Genomic DNA, 24,174 nt, shown 5'->3' with positions numbered 1-24,174 from the left:
TGTTCTGAGACATTTCAAGGAGACAGCATAGAACACATTTCCTTTGACAGCCATAGTGACATTATATTTTGTGTGATTAATGTACCTTGCTATTCCATGGAAGAAAAAGCATAAAATAGAAAGGCATTTATGTAACAGACATGTTCTGACTCTATGCAGCACTCAAAAGTTTGGAAATCCCTCCCAGACCCCATGATTTTTCCGAAACAAGCAACTACAAAAACATGTTCTTTATGAGAACAAGATTAAAATATTGTGTTCACAGGCCATAAAAACAACAGTGGGCAAGATGGGAAATGTCAGTTGTATTAAGCTTCTGCAGTGACAGAGGAAAGCGGGTATAACAGGAAAGTCAGAGAAAAAAGGTGTAGCTAGCTGGATGAATTTTCCCTGCCCACATATCACTGCAGAGGGAGCAGACTTTTCTAAAGGTGGTGCTCAAAATATACCACCAGTGAAGCGTCGCTGCCACAAGCTTATCTTGACTATACTTGCTAATTACTCCCATAAGAATCATGCTTTCTCTCATTTACTCCTTCCCTTCAGTCAAAACATAGCACTGGTCTACCTCACAGTGGCATACATTGCAACCTATTGGCAAGTGTCCCTCCATCTATTCAAACTCAACTTCTTCCTTCTCCATTACTGGGGATTGTTCCACCATCCTCCTTGTCCCTCCCAGGCTCACATCAGAACATTTTTTTTCATTTCTTTCTCTCACTCAATCCCCAAATTGACTCTAGCTGGGATTCCTAAGGGAAATGCGCCCTAACTCCTTTAGGTGCCTTTACAAATGTCAGCCTCCATTACTAAAACCCATTGGTTTCTCCTCTACATCTCAAAAAAAAAAATCCTTCCTGTCAGCTCCATTTCCATCATACACATGTGAACCTGTTAAGCCCAAAATGCATTTATTATATAATTTTTCTCTCTCAGTATCCTTTCAGATTTTTCTGATGCACACCAATGCTTTAAGAGGAACTGGTGCGTGCTGATCAGGTCCCTGGCAATACTCATTTCAAGAAAGGCAGGGCATAAAACTCTATTATGCTCCCAGATGAAAACATCAGCTAACAACCTCTGTGTTGATATATTGTGGATTCAGAATAGGCACCTTAAGTATAATTTGTCAGCTACAAATATGAGGATAGTAATATGACATGCCAAGTGCACTGCCCAAATATATTCCCAAGAGTCTCATGAGTGATAGTTACAACCACCTCTGCTGGACAGAATATGGCAGCAGAGTAAGGAAGAGGAGCTGCAGCCTCAAAGATGGGCATTGCCAACAGTTTCTTCCTATTGAATTTACCTATTGAAATTAGCAGAAAGCATCTTGGATTGACCAGAGTAAAATCTTGCACTCTCCAGAGTCCAAATTGGTTTAACCCAAGAAATGCATTCCTAATGACTTCTCTTCTCCTTTCCTTAATAGGGAAAGGAGTAAAATGAGCTTGTTCAGACTGTAACAGAAACCAGTGCACTGAGTCAGAGAAATTGAATGGACTTTGACTTTAAAAAAAAAGCTGCTGCTCTGATTAGGGTACAAGTGTCAAATTAATGCATTAAACACAGCTATAATTCCATATATACTTCTCTATACTTCCTTTTTGAGTTAGTACTTGTTGTAGTTGCCACAGGAATGGTATTTCCAAAGGGATTGGGGGTGGGGTGGGACATCTAACAAGATAGTGTAGTCTGTGATGATAGGGTATACCAAAAGGTTTGCAAACTCTTCATCTAAATCACTAGCAATTGTAGTTTTCTGTAACTGTAGATGTGTAGTATGCTGGGATGAACTTTTTTTTTTCAGGCCATGCCATCTCTCCAACTTCAGGCTTGAAGTCATCAGTGCTACTTAGGTGGCCACTACCCCACTTGGAGACAGAGAGTGAGAACGATCAGTAAACTATACAACAATCCCAATCACACTGGGCAGTGGTATACAGGCAGGGGTGAAAGTAACTTAAAGAACTTACTGGTACTCCGGAGTCGTTAGGAGGAGACGGGGCCTCTACCAGAAGAGGTGGGGACTTTAAATACCTGGGTGCTTTAAATCAGGATTTAAAGGGGCCAGGGCTGGGGCTATGATAGCAGCAGCTGGGAGCCTCGGGCCCTTTAAAGCATCCCTGGAGCTACCAGCTGCAGAAGCAGCTGGTAGCCCCAGGGTGATTTAAAGGTCCTGGGGCTCCAGTTGCTACTACCACAGTGGAGCCCCAGGCACTTTAAATCACCATCAGAGGGGGCCCCAGCCTCTGGCGGAGCTTTAAATGTCCCGGGGCTCTGCTGCGATAGTGGCAGCCGGGAGCCCCTGGCCCTTAAATCACCACCAGAGCCCTACTGCTGCTACCCCATGGCTCCAGCTGTGGGGCTCAGGTGGCAATTTAAAGGGCCCCAGAGGGTAGCAGCAGTGGAAGCCCTAAGCCCTTTAAATCGCCACCCAAGCCGCGCTGCCAGAGCCCTGGGGTAGCAGCGGCAGCCAGGGGCTGGACAGTGATTTAAAGGGCCCGGATGGTGAGTTAAAGGGCCCAGGGATCCGGCTGCTGCTAGCACCCCAGGCCCTTTCAATCATTCCCAGAGCCCTGCTGCCAGGGCCCGGGGCTGTAGCGGTGGCCAAGCCCTTGGCTCTTCATCTCTTGCTCAGTGCACTGGTACTGCTTGAAGAGAACCCTCCATGTTTACAAAGAGGAAGGCAGGATTTGCACCAAATACATTCTTTTCTATTGCAATATTTTATTCTTCAGGGGAAAAAAGATTAAGTATAAACATCATCAGAACAACCACAAACCTGACCCCAAAATGTTTGTTTGCACAATTAATTTCCCTTAGGTTTGGTGGTCCATGCACCGCAGATTGACTTGTTAACTTGACAGAGGTGGTTCCAGGCACCAGCAAGCGCGTTCTTGGGGCAGCAAGCCACGGTGGGCGCTCTGCCAGTTGCCACGAGGGTGATAGGCAGGTTGCCTTCGGCGGCATGCCTGTGGACGGTCTGCTGGTCCCACGGCTTCAGCGGACCTCCCGCAGGCAAGCCGCCAAAGGCAGTCTACCTACTGTGCTTGGGGCTCTAGGCAAAATACCTAGAGCCGCCCCTGTAACTTGACAAAGCAAATGCCATATGCGTGAGAGGAAGTTGTGGGGAAAGAAACCACTAACACATCTAGTGAATCAGTTCCAATATATGAAGCTCACTGTTCTGTCATTACCATCATCAAGATGAAAATTAAGAATGATCATCCACCAGATTTTTTATATTCATCCAATTCAGAAACATGCTATTTTGATAAAACAAGCACTGTTCTCAAGAGTTTTATGATTCTAAGATTGCTGGGTTTTTGTTTCTTTCCCTTTAAGGAAGGGGTGGTTCATTTAATAAATTACACAATATTCATTGCTTCTTCCCAGTTACCAGAGTTTTGTGTCATGCTGGTCAGGCATACATATATAAAACAAATGGTATATTGTATATGGAAACTTTCAGTACTGTAATTCAGCATCAACTAATGAGCCAGTCCTCCAAAGTCACATCAACTTGACTGATGATCACCAACACAGAGCAGCCAGTGTAGTTCATCAAAGCTGTTTTAGTAGCAACATCTATGCTGTAGACTATTTAGACTCCTTTGTTACCTTAAAGTAAATTCCAGCAGATTAATGTAGCTTTTTGTTACATTGTAAACTTTGTCTAAGCAAATTCTTCCTGTATGTTGCAACATGACAAAAATTTGAATGGGTTCCATATAGAATTTATAATTAGTCATGCCACTGTATAACTGCTGTATTTTAAGATATATTGTACAGTACGGCTTTGTCTTGACCATGTTCTTTTCATTTTTTAAATACTCTTACATTTAGATGTATTTTGTTTTAAGTTAACAGCAAAGTTTGTTACTAAACAAAATTATGAGATTCAAAATCATTAGTATAAGAACAATACAGGGTATACCTAGGCTTTGCCACAATTCAACTGGATACTTTAGAATGTGCCTAACTCTAATTACATAAGTAGTTTTGACAGTCATTGGATTACATGAAGAAGCCAATGAGACAACTCCACTGATTAACATTAAGCATGTCCTGAATACTTACTCAATAACATAACACTTAAAAACAAGATGATATTGCAGAGGGGGAAAACTTTTGCTTTTATTTACCCACCAAGACTTAAGCCTTACTGTCTATATTTCCCTTCAACAGCCAAAAAATCAGAAGCAGGTGAACTAGAGCACTCTGCTGAAATGCCTGCAGGTGCTTGAAATATTAAATTCTTACAAGGGAAACACAAGGTCTTGAACTGAGGTATTGGCAGATAAAAATCTGAAAGTCACTCCTTCCTCTTAAAACTAACTCTAGGTGCTATTTATAGGCTATTTTTTGAGATTTGAAAAATGGCCAGGGCTGCTTCCCCAGACAGAGACATCATACATTCTTTCCAACAGCAGACTTATAATCCTGGAGAGCCCCCATAAGACTCCAGCAGACATGTTCCCCAATTAAAACTTGGAGGATTACTGCCAAGAAGATGTTACCTTGTATGAGGCAAGTAGGTAGAATCCTGATGAGAGAAACATTGCAAATAGAAAACTAAGGTTGCTCAATAATTGTCCATAAACTTTTCCCCCTCACCAAAAGAAAACAGGGGGCTTTGACAAAATTAAATTTTCATTGAATGTGTCTGTTTTCCTTGTAATTTCTTGATTTTTTCATTGGAAAACCAGAATTCTAGTTTTTGATAAAATTTCATCAAAATTTTAGCAGAAAAATTTGATAAAAATAAAATTCTTTGTTTTAGTTGAAATTTTCAAGGGAAGGAGCTATTTTTCATCCAGTTGCATACAAACGCCAATGTAAATATAAATAACATGATTAAAGTTAACTTAAATATTATATACTTGGCACAAGACTCTCAGTATAGGATGGTATAGCACAGAAATGAAGTAATCTCTCTCGCCTTTAAAGGCCAGCAACATAACTTTGGGCAAATTGTTCAAATTGTAAAAAATGTTTTAGTTGCATTTAAAAGTGAAGAGTTAAAAAATACACAAGGGATTGCTTCCTCTTAAAACTATCTGTCCTGACAGGAATACTAAAGCTAACTGAATAATTTATTGAGTGATTTTTGCCTCTCTCTTCTCACAGAATTTCCATAAATTTTCTTTTTAGTCAAACCACTCATATTTTAGGATGTTTGTTTCTTAAACATATGTGCTATTTATGAATAGTCAGAATATTCAGTTGTCACTCTTTTATAATTCTAGTTTTGGTTAAGATCCTATAACCAATTATAATTATTTCTATTCCCTCATTTGATGAGTATAACTCAGAATCTTTTATGAAGTCATCTTCATAAAAGCATCTCTAGATGTTAATTCCTAGAAAGTTAGTGTACTATAAGATTTCTGGGCTGAGTGCAGAGTTCACATTTAAATTTTCCCCATTCACATTTCACCAGAGTAACAGCATGGGATGTACAGCTGCCATGAGAACCTTATTTAAATGCCTGCACACCATTAAAAGAGAAGCTTCACTCTCTAGGATATCAAACCTTTCAAATGTAATGCAAGTTGCCAATACAATATATAAATTGCACAATCTGGTACTATTTGGGTAGAGAATAGAATATTCTGTCCCAAGCAGTTTAGGAAGGCTGCAGGAGAGAATCCCTTTCCAGTGGACATTAGGGCCTGTGTACCCTCTGACTGTGGGGCTCCTTAACATACAGCAGAAAGTATTTGCTCCTGTAAGCCGTACAAAACATGCAGCATATCTAATGATTTTACATCTTCTCTAAGCTAGGCACACGAGTGCACAATCTTCCTTAGAGATTAAAGTCATGCAAAATTTGCTGTACATCCATAGTATTAAATAACTCAGACAATTCCAAACAGAAGCTCAATAGAACATATAAAAGGTTCTTCTCAATGAAGGCCTATTTCCATAACTAATTCCTATTTCCTACTGTCTACTATACAGCTGGTGTTGGGTTTGGGTTTTTTTTAAAATCATATTTAAATATACATAAAATGGTGGGAAATATATTTTCTTCAACTCTTTGTACTGAAAATCAGCAAAATAGCCCCCTCTCCTAACTTTCCAGAAAATATTCACCTTCAAACAAAGACCACTGTCCAGATCCTCATCTGGTATAAATTAGCACAGATTCATCGATGCCCATGTGGCAATACTAATTTACACCAACTGAGGGTCTAGCCCTATTGCAGCCTAGCAGATGAAAGAAATATCCAAACAATAGGAACAGCTAAAATGTTTAGAATTAACTACATTATATGGCATTAAGTATAGCAGTTCCAAGTGAAGAGTCAAGGAATAGTAGAGCTTCCCCTGAGATAGTGCTTGGCGTGTGCTACAGACCGCCGGGATCTGATTGGGATATGGATAGAGACCTCTTTAATGTCTTTAATGAAGTAAACACAAAGGGGAAATGTGTGATTATGGGGGACTTCAACTTCCCGGATATAGACTGGAGGACGAGTGCTTGCAAGAATAATAGGGGTCAGATTTTTCTGGATGTGATAGCGGATGGATTTCTTCATCAAGTAGTTGAAGTACCTACGAGAGGAGATGCCATTTTAGATTTGGTGTTGGTGAGCAGTGAGGACCTCGTAGAAGAAATGGTGGTAGGGGACAACCTTGGTTCGAGTGATCATGAGCTGATTCAGTTCAAACTAGATGGAAGGATAAACAAATGTAGATCTGGGATTAGGGTTTTTGACTTCTCGAGGGCTAATTTTAAAGAGTTAAGGAAATTAGTTAGGGAAGTGGATTGGACGGAGGAATTAGTGGATTTGAATGCGGAGGAGGCCTGGAATTACTTTAAGTCGCAGCTGCGGAGACTGTCGGAAGCCTGCATCCCGAGAAAGGGGAAAAAAAACCATGGGCAGGAGTCGTAGGCCAAACTGGATGAGCAAACAACTCAGAGAGGGGATTAGACAAAAGCAGACAGCTTACAGGGAGTGGAAGAAAGGCAGGATCAGCAAGGAAAGCTACCTTGGCGAGGTCAGAACGTGTAGGGATAAAGTGAGGAAGGCTAAAAGCCACATTGAACTGGACCTTGCAAAGGGAATCAAAACCAATAGTAAAAGGTTCTACAGCCACATAAATAAGAAGAAAACAAAGAAAGAAGAAGTGGGCCCACTATACACTGAGGATGGAATGGAGATCAAGGATAACCTAGGCATGGCCCAACATCTAAACAAGTACTTTGCTTCAGTTTTTAATAAGACTAGTGAACCTTGGGATGATGGAGGGATGATAAACGGGAATGTGGATATGGAAGTGGATATTACCGCAACTGAGGTAGAGGCCGTACTTGAACAGCTCGATGGGACGAAGTCGGAGGGCCCGGACAATCTCCATCCGAGGATATTAAAGGAACTGGCGCGTGAAATTGTGAGCCCGTTAGCGAAAATTTTTAAGCAATCGGTAAACTCGGGGGTTGTGCCGTATGATTGGAGGATTGCTAATGTAGTTCCTATTTTTAAGAAAGGGAATAAAAGTGATCCGGGTAATTATAGGCCTGTTAGCTTGACGTTTGTAGTATGCAAGGTCTTGGAAAAAATTTTAAGGGAGAAAGTAGTCAAGGACATAGAGGTCAATGGTAATTGGGACGAATTGCAACACGGATTTACTAAAGGTAGATCGTGCCAAACCAATCTGATCTCCTTCTTTGAGAAGGTGACGGATTACTTAGATAAAGGAAATGCGGTAGATATAATTTACCTAGATTTCAGTAAGGCGTTCGACACGGTTCCGCACGGGGAACTGTTAGTCAAATTGCAAAAGATGGGAATGAATATGAAAGTTGTTAGTTGGATAAGGAACTGGTTAAAGGGGAGACTCCAGAGGGTCGTATTGAAAGGTGAATTGTCAGGCTGGAAGGAGGTCACTAGTGGAGTCCCTCAAGGATCGGTTTTGGGACCGATCTTATTCAACCTTTTTATTACGGACCTTGGCACAAAGAGCGGGAATGTGCTAATAAAGTTTGCGGATGACACGAAGCTGGGGGGTATTGCTAACACGGAGAAGGACAGGGATACTATTCAGGAAGATCTGAACCACCTTGTTAACTGGAGTAATAGGAACAGGATGAAATACAATAGTGAAAAGTGCAAGGTTATGCATTTAGGAACTAATAATAAGAATTTTGGATATACGATGGGGGCGCATCAGTTGGAAGCGACGGAGGAGGAGAAGGACCTTGGGGTGCTGGTTGATAGCAGGATGACTATGAGTCGCCAATGTGATACGGCTGTTAAAAAAGCAAATGCGATTTTGGGATGCATCAGGCGGGGTATTTCCTGCAAGGATAAGGAGGTGTTAGTACCGTTATACAAGGCGTTGGTGAGACCCCATCTGGAATACTGTGTGCAGTTCTGGTGTCCCATGTTCAAGAAGGATGAATTCAAACTGGAACAGGTTCAGAGACGGGCTACAAGGATGATCCGAGGAATGGAAAAACTGCCTTATGAAAGGAGACTCAAAGAGCTTGGCTTGTTTAGCCTGGCCAAAAGAAGGCTGCGGGGGGATATGCTTGCTCTATATAAATATATCAGGGGGGTTAACGTTAGGGAGGGAGAGGAATTATTTAAGTTTAGTACTAATGTAGGCACGAGGACGAATGGGTATAAACTGGATATTAGGAAGTTTAGACTCGAAATTAGACGAAGGTTTCTAACCATTAGGGGAGTGAAGTTCTGGAACAGCCTTCCGAGGGAAGTAGTCGGGGCAAAAGACTTTCCTGGCTTTAAGACAAAGCTCGATAAGTATATGGAGGGGATGTTATGATAGGATTGTCAATTTGGGCAGTTGATCTTGGATTACCACCAGATAGGTCTGCTCAATGATCTGCGGGGAGATGTTGGATGACATGGGAACTGAGTTACTGCAGAGAATTCCTTCTTGGGTGCTGGCTGGTGAGTCTTGCCCACATGCTCAGGGTTTAGCTGATCGCCATATTTGGGGTCGGGAAGGAATTTTCCTCCAGGGCGGATTGGCAGGGGCCCTGGAGGTTTTTCGCCTTCCCCTGCAGCATGGGGCACGGGTCGCTTGCTGGTGGTTTCTCTGCAGCTTGAGGTCTTCAAACCAGTTTTGAAGATTTCAATAACTCGATCCTGGGATAGGAGGTGTTATAAAATTGGATGGGTGGGGTTCTGTGGCCTGCCTTGTGCAGGAGGTCAGACTAGATGATCAGATTGGTCCCTTCTGACCTATTAGTCTATGAGTCTATGAGTCTATGAGTAGCCATGCTAAAATGAGAATATGTGCCATTTTCATCAGTGTGTGTGTGTTATATTTTAGTGTAGGAAAAAGATACAAAATGCTCACAATAGTTTCATGAAAAATGTAAATTTCCCACATATTCCTTGCAATAGCATGCTTTTGGTAGATGGCCCTGTAAAACAGATTATTGTGTTGATAATATCATTCATATCAAGAACACTATATTTAAGCTAAAATACGTAAGATGCTCTATTCATGCCTGCAAAAATGTGTTTAAAAGAGAATGATTAAATATACTTAAAGTAGTAAGAGATTTGTAGCTAATAGATAATTTCAAGGATAAACCATTTTAATTTAAATATACTTGTACATTCCATAAAAGTGACCTTTACTATGCATGTGAAAAATAATACAAAATTGGATCCTCCAAGTTTCAGTAAAACTATTAATATTCTTCACTTCATCTTCAAATCTAATCATAATATCAAGGCCAGCCAAGCAAGCTAAGTAATTTAGCTTATCCCTATGAACAACATGAAATGTACTTTTGTAACCATGTGTGTCTGGATAATGTATTTTACACAGGACAACTTCTCATGGGCCTAGCAGATCAATAGATCTGGACAGTTTATCTGTGAAAGTTTTAAATTGACTTCTCAGGGAATACATTACAAGCAACATTACTGGCTAAAGTTGTATAAAATCCTTACTCATCCATCGTTTCAAAAATCTTTGTTCATACTATACAAAGCACAACTGGGAACACAACTTTAGCTTTACAGCTCTTGGTTCTCTCTCTTGGACTTAACCAATACATTTCACACATTGCTCTAATCATTTGACTATATTTTCTTCTTCTCTCTCTCCCATGATGTTTTCCACATAACTCATGATTTTATATCATATCCCCCCTTAGTCTCGTCTTTTCCAAGCTGAAAAGTCCTAGCCTCTTTAATCTCTCCTCATATGGGACCTGTTCCAACCCCCTAATCATTTTAGTTGCCTTTCTCTGAACCTTTTCTAGTGCCAGTATATCTTTTTTGAGATGAGGAGACCACATCTGTATGCAGTATTCGAGATGTGGGCGTACCATCAATTTATATAACGGCAATAATATATTCTCCGTCTTATTCTTTATCCCCTTTTTAATGATTCCTAACATCCCGTTTGCTTTTTTGACCACCTCTGCACACTGCATGGATGTCTTCAGAGGACTAATCCACAATGACTCCAAGATCTTTTCCCTGATCTGTTGTAGCTAAATTAGCCCTCCATCATATTGTATGTATAGTTGGGGTTATTTTTTCCAGTGTGCATTCCTTTATATTTATCCACATTAAATTTCATTTGCCATGTTGTTGCTCAATCACTTAGTTTTGCGAGATCTTTTTAAAGTTCTTCACTGTCTGCTTTGGTCTTAACTACCTTGAGCAGTTTAGTATCATCTGCAAACTTTGCCACCCCACTTTTTACCCCTTTCTCCAGATCATTTATGAATAAGTTGAATAGAATTGGTCCTAAGACTGACCCTTGGGGGACACCACTAGTTACGCATCTCCATTCTGAGAATTTACCATTAATTCCTACCCTTTGTTCCCTGTCTTTTAACCAGTTCTCAATCCATGAAAGGACCTTCCCTTTTATCCCATGACAACTTCATTTATGTAAGAGCCTTTGGTGAGGGACCTTGTGAAAGGCTTTCTGGAAATCTAAGTACACTGTGTCCACTGGATCCCCCTTGTCTACATGTTTGTTGACCCCTTCAAAGAACTCTAATAGATTAGTAAGACATGATTTCCCTTTACAGAAACCATGTTGACTTTTGCCCAATAATTTATGTTCTTCTATGTGTCTGACAATTTTATTCCTAACTATTGTTTCAACTAATTTGCCCGGTACTGACGTTAGACTTACCAGTCTGGAATTGCTGGGATCACCCCTAGAGTCCTTTTTAAATATTGGCATTACATTAGCTATCCTCCAGTCATTGGGTACAGAAGCTGATTTAAAGGACAGATTACAAACCATAGTTAATAGTTCCGCAACTTCCATTTGAGTTCTTTCAGAACTCTTGGGTGAATGCCATCTGGTCCCGGTGACTTGTTAATGTTGAGTTTATCAATTCATTCCAAAACCACCTCCAGTGACACTTCAATCTGTGACAGTTCCTCAGATTTGTCACCTACAAAAGCTGGCTCGGTTTGGGAATCTCCCTAACTTCCTCGGCCGTGAAGACTGAAGCAAAGAATCCATTTAGTTTCTCCGCAATTAGTTTATTGTCTTTAAGCACTCCTTTTGTATCTCGATCATCTAGGAGCCTCACTGGTTGTTTAGCAGGCTTCCTGCTTCTGATGTACTTAAAAAAAACATTTTGTTACTACCTTTGGAGTTTTTGGCTAGCCGTTCTTCAAACTCCTCTTTGGCTTTTCTTATTACATTTTTAAACTTAATTAGGCAGTGTTTATGCTCCTTTCTATTTACTTCACTAGGATTTGACTTCCACTTTTTAAAAGATGCCTTTTTATCTCTCACTGCTTCTTTTTACATGGTTGTTAAGCCACGGTGGCTCTTTTTTTGGTCCTTTTACTGTGTTTCTTAATTTGGGGTATACATTTAAGTTGGGCCTCTATCATGGTGTCTTTAGAAAGCATCCATGCAGCTTGCAGGGATTTCACTTTAGTCACTGTACCTTTTAATTTCTGTTTAACTAACCCCCTCATTTTTGCATAGTTCCCCTTTTTGAAATTAAATGCCAAAGTGTTGGGCTGTTGAGATGTTCTTCCCACCACAGGGATGTTAAATGTTATTATATTATGGTCACTATTTTCAAGCGGTCCTGTTATAGTTACCTCTTGGACCAGCTCCTGTGCTCCACTCAGGACTAAATCGAGAGTTGCCTCTCCCCTTGTGGGTTCCCGTACAAGCTGCTCCAAGAAGCAGTCATTTAAAGTATCAAGAAATTTTGTCTCTGCATTTCATCCTGAAGTGACTTGTTCCCAGTCAATGTGGGGATAACTGAAATTCCCCACTGTTGTTGAGTTTTTTAATTTGGATAGCCTCTCTAATTTCCCTTAGCATTTCATCATCATTATCATTGTCCTGGTCAGGTGGTCGATAATAGATCCCTAACATTATATACTTATTAGAGCATGAGATTACTATCCATAGAGATTCTATGAAACACGTGGTTTCACTTAAGATTTTTACTTCATTTGATTCTACATTTTCTTTCACATATAGTGCCACTCCCCCCACACCCTGAACTCCACCCCCTGCACAACCTATTCTGTCCTTCCGATATATTTTGTACGCCGGATGATTGTGTACCTCAGTCCACCAGGTTTCTGTGATGCCAATTATATCAATATCCTCCTTTGTCACAAAGCACTCTAGTTCACCCATTTATTATTTAGACTTCTAGCATTTGTGTACAAGCACTTTAAAAACTTGTCACTATTTATTTGTCTTCCCTTTTCTGATGTGTCCAAATCTAACAGAAAGACAGAGAAAGGGTAGTACAGAGAGATGACCTGACTTCCCCAGGCTCACCCAGCAAGCCAGTTGCAGATCAAAGAACAGACTCCAGGCCTCTTGACTCCCACCGCTCTAGGCACTGGCAGTATCTAAATGACTTCCTGCCATCTGCATACCTATAATAGGAAATACTTAATATTTAACCTTTACTTAAAAGTGTATGACAATCAGTGGTGGCAAAGATATAACTAAGGTACTGGATTTATTTTATGTTTCTCACTGCTGTTAACTGGTAACATTTCCTTGTACATCTGCTCAGTGTGTTTAAGCATAATATTTTAGATTTCCCTTTCTGAGACTGAGCTGGAAAGTTTTGTTCAAACTATATTAGAAATGTTTATGAGTCTTATTCTGATAGGATAATTGGTGACTGAAATATAGTGCTGAAAACCAGGGGGAGAAAAAGTATGAGAACTTGATGTATGGTACTAAGATGTCTTTGCTTTATTAAATGTAGCACCATATTGACACCTTCAGCTGATACACTGAACAGCTACAGCACAGACAGCAGCAGTACAACATTCCCTGTGCTCCTAAGACTTTCTACTGCGGCCACCAGCAAAATACTTATTAGTAATATGTGAGTAACATCCACCAAGTCCTGTACCGAGGTCCATTTAATATTGGTCATCAAAGAGCAGTAAGTAACTAAGTGCACTCACTGTTTTAGATTCAATTCAGTGTGACTTGAAGGTGACTCATAGGGCTATTCAAAGTTTTTCAGTAGAAAATTGGTATTTCAACCAAACAGGAATTTTCTAGGAAAGTCTGCTTTTTAGGGAAAAAAACATGAATGTATCAGAAAACTGAAAACCTAAGAACTGAAAACTAGTTTCTAGGGCCATTCCTGTCCCATCCGATCTACTGCCATTAAATGAAACTTTTGGGGCAATAAAAACAAAAATTGCATTTGGGATTGGGTTGTTTAGGTTTTTTTTGGATAAAAAGACATTTTCTAGTTACAATCTTGATGAACACAGCATATCCATTTTTGTTAAAATTTCCTGCAGAAAAAAAAAATTTCCATATGGTTCTAGTGACCCATTACTAAACCGCTTTTGCCATTCAGCTTCTCACCCTCAGTAATATGTTTATTTCAAAGACACCCTCCATTCACAAACTACTCTTCATTGTGTTTTATTATGACAGCAGTGCCTAAAGGTTAGGGGCCATTTCACTAGACACAGTACACACACAATGACAGTTCCTGCCCCACAGAAGTTACATTCTGAATAGACAAGGGGAAAACAGGTATTTACATATAGATCAAGATTTGCAGAATTTGAACCAAACAACCCAATTCCACAAAGCCTAGGGCTGCAGTAGTGGGTGCTTATCTCATGGGTTTTCCACTAGTAACCTAGTACTGGAATTATTTAAATTCAAATGTAGCTATTCATGCATGCAAGTGCTATTTGTTGATAAGAATATGCTGAATTTCTGAGTCATACAGTTAAATCCTCTAATATGGCATTCACAATCTGTCACCCATATAGTCAGCGTGTTCTTTGTTTATGAGTGTTGTAGCAATTCAGAGTATATTATAAATTGTGCCCTAGGTTAGATAATCTGTTCACTACACAACATGATTTAGTGAAAATGGCAAGTTAGCTGCAAATCTATTTAACTATCTTATGTATGATTCCTGGCATAAATACATTTGGACAGTAAAAGAAAGGATGGATGTCTTAATATTTATCTTATTCAAAATTTTCAAAGGACATTCTATAAAACATGTCTTCAATTTATTACACAACATAAAATGCCAGATGACAAAGTACAAATACCTCAAGTAAATATAACATGTTTATGAACATACCAAACAGTTTGGTACATACAGAGCTAATTGAATAAAAAGCAACATTTACATAGTTACCATAGTGTAAGCTAAAATACCACATTTATTTCCTACTCTAAAAATACTGAGGTCTCTTTCATACTACTGTATTATTAACAGTGGTTATATGTTGCCTCTTTAATGATAAGGACCATATGCTCTAGCATCCTTAGGCAGGATGATAATTTATCCATTTTAGCTCTGAGCTATCTATATATGTTTTATGAATACATGGTCTAGAATATGGTCTAACTCAGTAATATGCCTAGAGTGCAGATCTGGGGGATGTAAAGATGAAAGAACTATTCGCCCAGCCATAGTTTTAAAATATGTAGTAGGTGGCTAACCAACCTTTTAAATCTGAAGTGCTTCTGCTCTAGTTGAAAGCAGACGCTACCATATCTTTGAAGCTGGTCTTTGAAGATAAAGGGACATTTAAAGATTAGAAGAAACAAGCATTTAAAGAAAGATATGAGAAGACGACAGTCTTTCCTGACCAAGCAACAGAAGAAAATAAAGGGCCTGATCCTGCAAATGCTTATGTATGTGCTTAAAGTTAAACACATAAAGAGCTCCGTTGAAGACTGAGACTACTCAGGTGTTAAGAGTTATGCATTAGTGTTTGAAGGATCATGGTCTAAACTTGTATATAAGAAAAGAATATTTTAGTGGAACTTCTCCCTATATCAAATGCTATTTTTATTTAATTTAGAATTTTCTCTCTTCTTCCTTAATCTCTGCTGCACAGAGTCCACTAAGGTAGTGAATAAATACTCTTTGTAGCAATGGCAGACACACACACACACAAAATTAGAACTGAAACTTCCTAGCTGCAGTATACTTGCCAAAAGCTTGCTAAGGAGATGCATCACCAATCCCCGGTCTACTAGAGTGCATCTGTGATTTACCTCAGATTTCTGAAAAGGGACTTCTTCTGAACTGAAAAATATGCTCCTCAGATTTCACATGTTACTTAGAAGCATATTGTGCTGTTCTGACCACAGAGCTCAGAGACAAAGTGCACGCTTTAGTACTACTGGCATGCATTAATGGGTCTTCTCTAGATCAAGTGGTAGATTTATAATTTTGAGATCCAGAAGTTACCGGTTCATGTCTCAAAAGGCATGGATTCACAACACTGAAAAAAAAATCCTATCATGTCACAGAGGAACTCAGAAATAACCTCCAGGATTTGGTCAGTGGGAGTGGAGGGTACTCAGAAGCTCCCAGGAAATGCTGAGCAGCTCACAACAGCAGATATTAGGCAGGAAATTAAGAACTGACGCACAATAGCCCTATGATCCATCTGGCATAGTATTCTATTTACAGCAGCAGTCAGCAACAAATGCTTCAGAGGAAGGTGAGACACCATTTTCCCCAGCTCCCATAGTGCACCAAGAGCTTGATCCAAAGTTCACTGAAGTTTAATCTTAGTCTGGCACAAGAACAAACGGATATAAACTGGCCATGAACAAATTTGGGCTTGAAATTAGAAGAAGGTTTCTAACCACCAGAAAGGTGTGGTTCTGGAAAAGCATCCCAATTGGAGTTGTGGGGAGGAAACAACATGGTTAACTTTGAGAGAGAGATGGACAATTTTATGAGTGTAATGGTATGAGACAGTTGCTTGTGATGGTGTGGGGCAGGCCTCTGAGGTTCACTTCCAATTTATATCTTATGTTCCTTAAAGCTCATGCTTCAGGTTTCAGCTAGCCACTGGCAGGGAGCCAAGAAGAGACTCACACTCACCCCATCTTCATTGTATTCTGTTCTTATTTTTTAATCTCTTTCCTCTAAAGAGGCAGGAATGGCTATGGCTGGAGATGGGACATTGGAAAGCAAGGGCCAGGGCTCTAGAGTGGTACTAAGCATCCTCTCTCTCGGGTGCTTGGCTGGTAGGTTCTTGCTCAGAGGCTTAGGGTCTAACTGATCACCATATGTGTGGCTAGGAAGGAATTCTTCCTCAAGTCAGATTGGCAGTGACCTTGGGGTTTTCCACCTTCCTCTGCAGTGTGTAGGTGTGGGTCACTTGCCAGGATTATCTGGGTATATCTCACTTAATTATTCCCTGTCATTGGGAGGGCCTCTAGCAGTGGATGCACTTTAGTCCCTCCCCTTCTATGCCTGGGGCACGTAATAGTCTAGTTTCATGTGGGCTATAATACTTTGATATAATTTTGGTTGTTAGGTTTAGGACGCAGATGCTGGTTGGTGTTGATGGCCTGTAATATACAGGAAGTCAGATGAGAGAACCTGGTGGTCCCTTCTGGCCTTAACCTCCATGACCAACAGTGGCCTTTGAATTAGGCCCTAGATACTTACACAACAACCCCATGAAAGGAAACTTGTCTTTGCCCAGCCACTGGATCACCTTATTTCCACACCAAGATACTCAAACTGATACAATATTCATAAAAATACAGATCTCCCCCAAATTCTCCACATACACTCGTAGGTGTTGAGATTATCTGTAAAACTCATTTTCATGAATTTATTCCACCTTAAATTTATTGGTGAAAATGAAAGCCTTTTTCTCACCACACACACATTTGATACAGCCTATTAGTAGAGAGAAATTATTGTCTGTCCTGTATACTTTACTTTTGTTCTTTGTTTTGTTTCTTTTAACCTGAAAGGAATGATTGACAAATGCATATGGTTGCTCTGTGTGTATGAAAGACATAAAAGAAACTTAACTTAAAATCAGCATAGAATGCTGTGGCACCTTATAGACTAACAGACGTTTTGGAGCATGAGCTTTCATGGGTGAATACCCACTTTGTAGGATGCATGTAGTGGAAATTCCCAGGGGCAGGTGTATATATATGCAAGCAAGCTAGAGATAACGAGGTTAGTTCATCAGGGAGGATGAGGCCCTGTTCTAGCAGTGGAAGTGTGAAAACCAAGGGAGAAGAAACTGGTTTTGTAGTTGACAAGCCATTCACAGTCAAAACGTCTGTTAGTCTAAAGGTGCCACAGGATACTTTGCTGCTTTTACAGATCCAGACTAACACGGCTACCCCTCTGATGCTTAACTTAAAACGTAATAGAGCCCCAAAGTTGCTAGTTTAGCTTTTGGCCTACCCTGCATCTCTCCTCTTCGTTTAACATACAGTTCAAAATAACTTGAGTCCAAACTGCTGAAGGCTATTATTTAAATGAAAGATTTAACAGCTTGTGGCAGCAGAAAGTTCTCATCATCAGAGAATAGTAATGATTACAAAGAAAAAGTTTTATTGCTGTCTGATTAAGTTGCTTGCATTGGCAATGGTGCAGTTATCCTTCCTTTTTTAAACAAAGTTACTGGTATCTTTTACATACACAAAGAGCAGTCATATACTTTCTCAATCATGTATTTTAGGTTAAAGGAAACAAAACAAAGAAGAAAAGTCAAGTTTTCAGGAGAACAAATAAAACAAGTTGTCTTCCACTGAAAGGAGGAGCTAACAATTCTGCCTAACAAATCAGCAGCTGCCTTTGCAGACAGCAACCCAGCTGGCGTAAATCCACATAGCTCTACTGAAGTCAACAGAACACTTATATACAGCAGCTGAGGATCAAGCACCTAAAATCACAGTTGTGTTTTCTACAGCACACAATTTTGGTCTAACTCTGTTCTCATCAAAGTCAATGGTAAAAATGCCCATAGAGAGCAAATAAAAGCAAAGTTAGATCAATGGTTAGCATGTCTGAAAAGCCCATCTAAAACCCAACTTCTTAACATCACTGTGATGGCACAAGGGTGTCTAATTATAACCCTACTCACAGATCAAAATGTTTAATTCATGGTTAAAGGGGATAATATTCTAGCTTTTTGGTCCATTTGGTATTTGGTGAGGGGACTTAACAAGATCAAGTATAATTTAAGAGTTTTTGTTTTACTCTTCAGAAAGAAAGAAATTGGGAGAATCGAGTGAGCTGCCTGCCTGAAGTCATAAGTTACCTGATGGAAAGTGCGACAAGAATGGGGTAGTATCTTAGCTTTTAACCACACCCCTTAATAGTGACATCTATACAGTTTGTGGGATTTCAAACATGGACTCCAATTCTGAGGGGAATATTAGCTCCTTATTCTCCTAAAGGAAATTTGCACTGACCTAGCTACTCTCCATGGCTCATGATAACCTCTCTCATCCAAGCAGAGGTCATGGAAGCTATTGCTGAGGGGAATGACCTTCAAAAGAGACGGGAGAACACAGACATTGGGAGTAAGAGGGAACTGGGAAATATCTATTATTTTCATGATTATTGTGCATGCCTCTGTGTGCTTATGATAGTTAGATCAAAAGTGGGCTAATAAGGGAACCAAACAGGAAAGGTAAGACAATGGCTTAGTTAAGGAACATACCAGCAGAGAGACAAACAATATATCCAAATTAACAACTGTGAAGAGGCAGCTCCTCAGCCCCAAGCCTGGTGACATGGCTGTTTTACCAGAGTTGAGAATCTGGGGATCACAAGGCACTAACGTTCCATCCTGCAGAAAGGGGGAGAGAAGTTGTCAGCTCGTGCAGGGTGACAGCCGCTGACAGACAGCCAGGGTCTGCAGCAAGCAGGCTGTACCTTGGTTTCCAGAAGAAAAGGACGAATAAAAGAAAGCCACAGATTAAGGGGAATGCCAGGAATAGTGGTCCAATAGTTTTCTTGTTGTAAATCGATTTGAGTGTTCTGCACCTTTTGGCAAATAAACCATACTTCGTTATGAAGAAACTGCGCCTGTATCACTATACATTACAGCTTAGTGAATAAGGATTTTTTTTTCACTGGCAATTTAAAAAATTGTTTCAGGTGAAACAAAATTTTGTTTAGATTGAGTAAAAAAGATAAATTTCAAAATGGAAAGTAGTCTTAAATCAAAATGTTTCTTTTCAAAAATATCCAAATGAAATGTTCAGATTTTTTTTCTGTTCTAGGGTTTTATACTGAAACAATTCAGTAAAATCAACATGAATATGCAAAATGTTGGTTGACCTGAATCTGCATTTTTGGGTAAAAAAACATTTTAAGCAAAAAATTTAACCCAGCTCTTTTGCACACGATTACTGTCCACAGGTTCCTGAATGGAAATTCTTTCAGGTTACAATCCTGTTGGGCCTGGTAGATATCACAGTTAGCTACCAAGGTCTGAAACCCAAAGCTGTACTTAGGCCACGTCCAGACTAGGTATTAAAATCGATTTTAGATACGCAACTTCAGCTACGGGAATAACGTAGCTGAAGTCGAATTTCTAAAATCGAGGTACTCACCAGTCTGGACGGCGCAGCATCGATGTCCGCGGCTCTCTGTGTCGATTCCGGAACTCCGTTTGGATTGATGGAGTTCCGGAATCGATGTAAGCGCGCTCGGGGATCGATACATCGCGTCCAGACTAGACGCGATAAATCGATCCCCGAGCTATCGATTTTAACCCGCCGATGCTGCGGGTTAGTCTAGACGAGGGCTTAGAAACTATCACATTCTGGGGCATAGTCCAGATGAGATAGAGATTGTGTCACCGCTGCCCTGCAATGTTGGGTGCCTCACCATGCTTTGCTGCTGTAGCTCCCAACCTGGACCACTCACACACAGCATACAGATCACACCCTGGGTGTTTGCGTATAGTTGCAGCCTACCAACATCACTCCACCCTGTAAGGGGTCAATATGCAAAAGTTTGCTACTTTAACTGGAGTTACCCAAACAATTCAGTTTAAATACAAAACTGGATTCGTTTTGATTAAAAAATAGTTCATTTAACTATAAAGAAATAGATTTTAAGTGAATACAAGTATAAGGCATTAAGTGAGAAATGGTTTTGAGAGAAAAAATTAAGTTTTTAGTAGCAAAGATTTTACCTTGAACCAAATCAAGTTTAACTTCTTTCCACATGTTCCCAGCAACAGAGCTGACCAAATTCTCCGGCCAGGATACACCCCCATACCCAAAGGGCTGGTTCCTTTGTCTTCTTAGGTGAAAATAATAGATCTTGGTGTGGTTTTGGCCTTCACTTTTATAGTCCCGTCACTATATAGTTCCCTTATATTTGTCAGACTGCACAAATCATGTCACAGAGCAGCTTTTATATTGGCTACGGCATCACAGACATGATTGTTGCAGCACAACAAATACCAGAGAAAGCTCATGAACAGAACGATGTGTGTGTTGACCTGACCAAGGCCTTTGACACAGTGAATCACAGGGGAAACTCCTTCATAAATTTGGTTTCATCATGACTTTATAGCCAGGGTGATGGAGTGTGATGACTCATCAGAACCCTTCCTGTCACCAAGAGCATCAAACAAGGATCCATAATGGCTCCAGTCCTCTTTGCCATTGTCTTTTCTGCCATGGTATTGTTCACATTCCAGGTCTTTGATAGAGGTGTACACATCTGGTTCAGATTGTATTGACGTCTTTTCAATCCACAGCATATATATTATAGTATCAGAGGGGTAGCCGTGTTAGTCTGGACCAGTAAAAGCAGCAAAGAATCCTGTGGCATCTTATAGACTAACAGACGTTTTGGAGCATGAGCTTTCGTGGGTGAATATCCACTTCGTCGGATGCATGTAGCGAAAATTTCCAGGAGCAGGTATATATATGCAAGCAAGAAGCAAGCTAGAGATAACGAGGTTAGTTCAATCAGGGACGATGAGGCCCTGTTCTAGCAGTTATAGATACATTTGTATGTGTGCAGTATATAAAAAATTTATGTAGGATATATTTTGTCCCATTTTCCATAAGCCAAAACCTGAGTAACCATGTCTCTGGTCAAAAATGCAGGCTAAAGCACCATTCCTCAGCTTGCTTCTGTACTACCAGAGCTGTATTGAGAGCCAGATGTGGGAAGCTCTACCAGGAGTAGCCACAAAGTTGCTCAGCCCCATCAAATACGAAGTCTGTGAGACTGAGTCCCACAGCCATAGAATATAACTGAAATGAGAGTGTGGTTGTGGGGCTGGAGAGGGGAGGTTATGTCCGCTGATGGCCTTGCGTGGAAGTAAGTTTTTCCTGCTCAAGTAACAACAGAGCACATGCTGCGGGACCAAGACCACTAGAGATGAGCCTGTTAAGGACAACCTGTGCAAGGATCTTCCCTGCTACAGACAGCAGTGCGATTCCACAAAGGTTACCATCAGTAGATATGCTTCCCTTTGCCTAGTTGGACTATGAAAGCATCCTTATATTCTGGGGGCATGGCATCTTGTTCCCATACAGTTGTACACACATTTTGCATGAACAATATACATGCACACATTTCATGATCACATATTTTATATATAAAACATGAATCATCCATTTGTAAAATGAAGATGATGCAGTAACTGAGTTTATGGACTTAAAAAATTCAAAGAGATTGTTTGTCAAAGCCTCCCAAATGCGCCTTTTCTAACAATTGATCCACATTCCCACTCAAACACTACATTCAAAGAATGTTAGAGATGTGCTAGAGTGCTGATATCAAAGAAATTCACAAATATAAAACACAACATAAGTAACATAAAAGCTTCCTTGAACTTGCTTACCAGCTTTGTGAGAAGGCACATCATTAAGATCCTGAAAGAAATTACTGCAGCTCTCTGTTTGAAGCTGAGAGTTATTGACCAAATACATTTGGAGATCTTCCCACTTGTTAAAAGGTGCCAATGATTCATGTATGCAATTTTGGAAGAAAGAAATGAGCTTCAATAGCTTGTTTGATTTTTCTGTCAGAAAGTCAAGTTGCCACTTGAAGTTGTTCAGTACTACTGTCTTTCTCAACATGATGAGATGCTTAGGTGAGAGATGATGAAACCAAACCATATGCCACCAAACAACCCATCTTCAAAAAATGTCTCATTATAATAAAACTGTACCCCATGGCAAATCTAAATTTAACCCAAGAAATTCTTCATTCTTTTTCTGGCATCACTCTGCTAGAATTGGCCAAATCCATGTCTTGTTTTAAACAATTTAAGCTAAGGTTTACAGGAAAGGTCCTTAAATTTCATTCTAAAGTTTGCACCTCCTCAAAAGGTTTGCTGAATGACATACAGGACACAAACTTGTAATGCATAACAAAGGATGCTATGTGTTTGCAATTAGAAAACAAGACAGACAAGGTACACAGAAAGCTTTTGCCAGGCAGTTTGGAAAGCACATTTCTTATTAAAGTCAGTTCCTCAGTTTGCAACAATTTTCACAATATATAGGGACAGGATGATTAAAGTGGCCTGATACAGAAATAGTGCATCAGCCAAGCAACTCTAACAAAACCAAAACACACACAAAAAAACCAGCTTTCCCCACCCCCACCCCCAAAAATTCAGGTGTGACATTTGACAATATAGCTTATTTTATTGTCACTTATTTCATCAGTGTTCATTCCAGATGCTTCACACACAAATGCTTTATCAAACTTTTTAATCCCTGTACTTTGTAGATATCAGAAATAGATGGAAATAGAATCATAGAAATGTAGGACTGGAAGGTACATTGATAAGTCAACTAGTCTAGTCACCTGCACTTAGGCAGAGCTAAGTATTATCTAGACCATCCCTGATAAGTGATCGTCTAACCTGTTTAAAAACCTCCAGTGATGAAGATTCCACAACCTCCCTAGGTAATTTTTTCCTGTGTCTAACCACCCTTACAGTTAGGAATTTATTTTTCCTAATATCTAAACTAAACCCTAACTTTTTAAAATCTTTCCTCACAGGGCATATTTTGTAGACATTTTATAATTTTTGTTGCTCTCCTCTGGACTTTCTCCAATAGCTCCTCTCAATTGTCTACTGGTACAAAAAATGTTCTCAGAAAGGAATGGTTGCATATTATTCTATAAAAGCGGTTATACAGATTACTAGTTCATGCACAGTGGAAAAAATGAAATACATTGACTTGGAATGCATGATTTGAGAGATCCTATGGGAAATCTTCATTATAATTAAGGATAGATGAATTGGTTTGGTAAACAACCACCATCAGAATCTCAGCCCAAAAAGATAACTGGTACACATCTCATTCTCTAGGGTGTAGTCTTTGAGATTTGAAGGCATTCTTGAACAAATAGATGTTAGCGTTGGGGATAATATCAGTAAAGATGGAAGCAGGGATATGGAAGGCTGTTGAAAGTTGAGGGAGGAAAGTGAATGGTATAATAGGTCAGTCGTGTAGTACAAGAAGGAGAAATGAATGTAAGCAAAGTGTTAGCATCAGATGCTAAACAAAACATGGTTATGCTATTGAAATACCCCTGCCTGATGATCTACTTGGTGAAAGTACTCTACTTGTTGATGGGGAGGAAAAAGAGCTGCTGCTTCCATGCCCCTGTTCATCATTGTGGTATTTGGAACACCTCACATTGCCTATTTATATTATGAATCATGGTTCTGTTTAGCCTGTTCTTCTTGCTTTACATCCATCCAACATGTTCAGAGTATAGAGTGGCACACTGATCAGCAGGAGATGTTCTTGGAGCAGACCTAGTATGCTGGAAACAAATAGGGTATTCTTACCACTAGGATAGAGGAGAAAAGGAAAAAGAAGTGGAGTACTGAGGTATAATATCTAAGTAGGGTAAGAAGGAGAAAAAGGGACCATAATAGT

This window comes from Gopherus evgoodei, chromosome 11 (assembly GCF_007399415.2).
Source record: "Gopherus evgoodei ecotype Sinaloan lineage chromosome 11, rGopEvg1_v1.p, whole genome shotgun sequence".
Classification (NCBI taxonomy): Eukaryota; Metazoa; Chordata; order Testudines; family Testudinidae; genus Gopherus; species Gopherus evgoodei.
The sequence above is the reverse complement of the archived record's forward strand: the minus strand, read 5'-3'. Positions refer to the sequence as shown.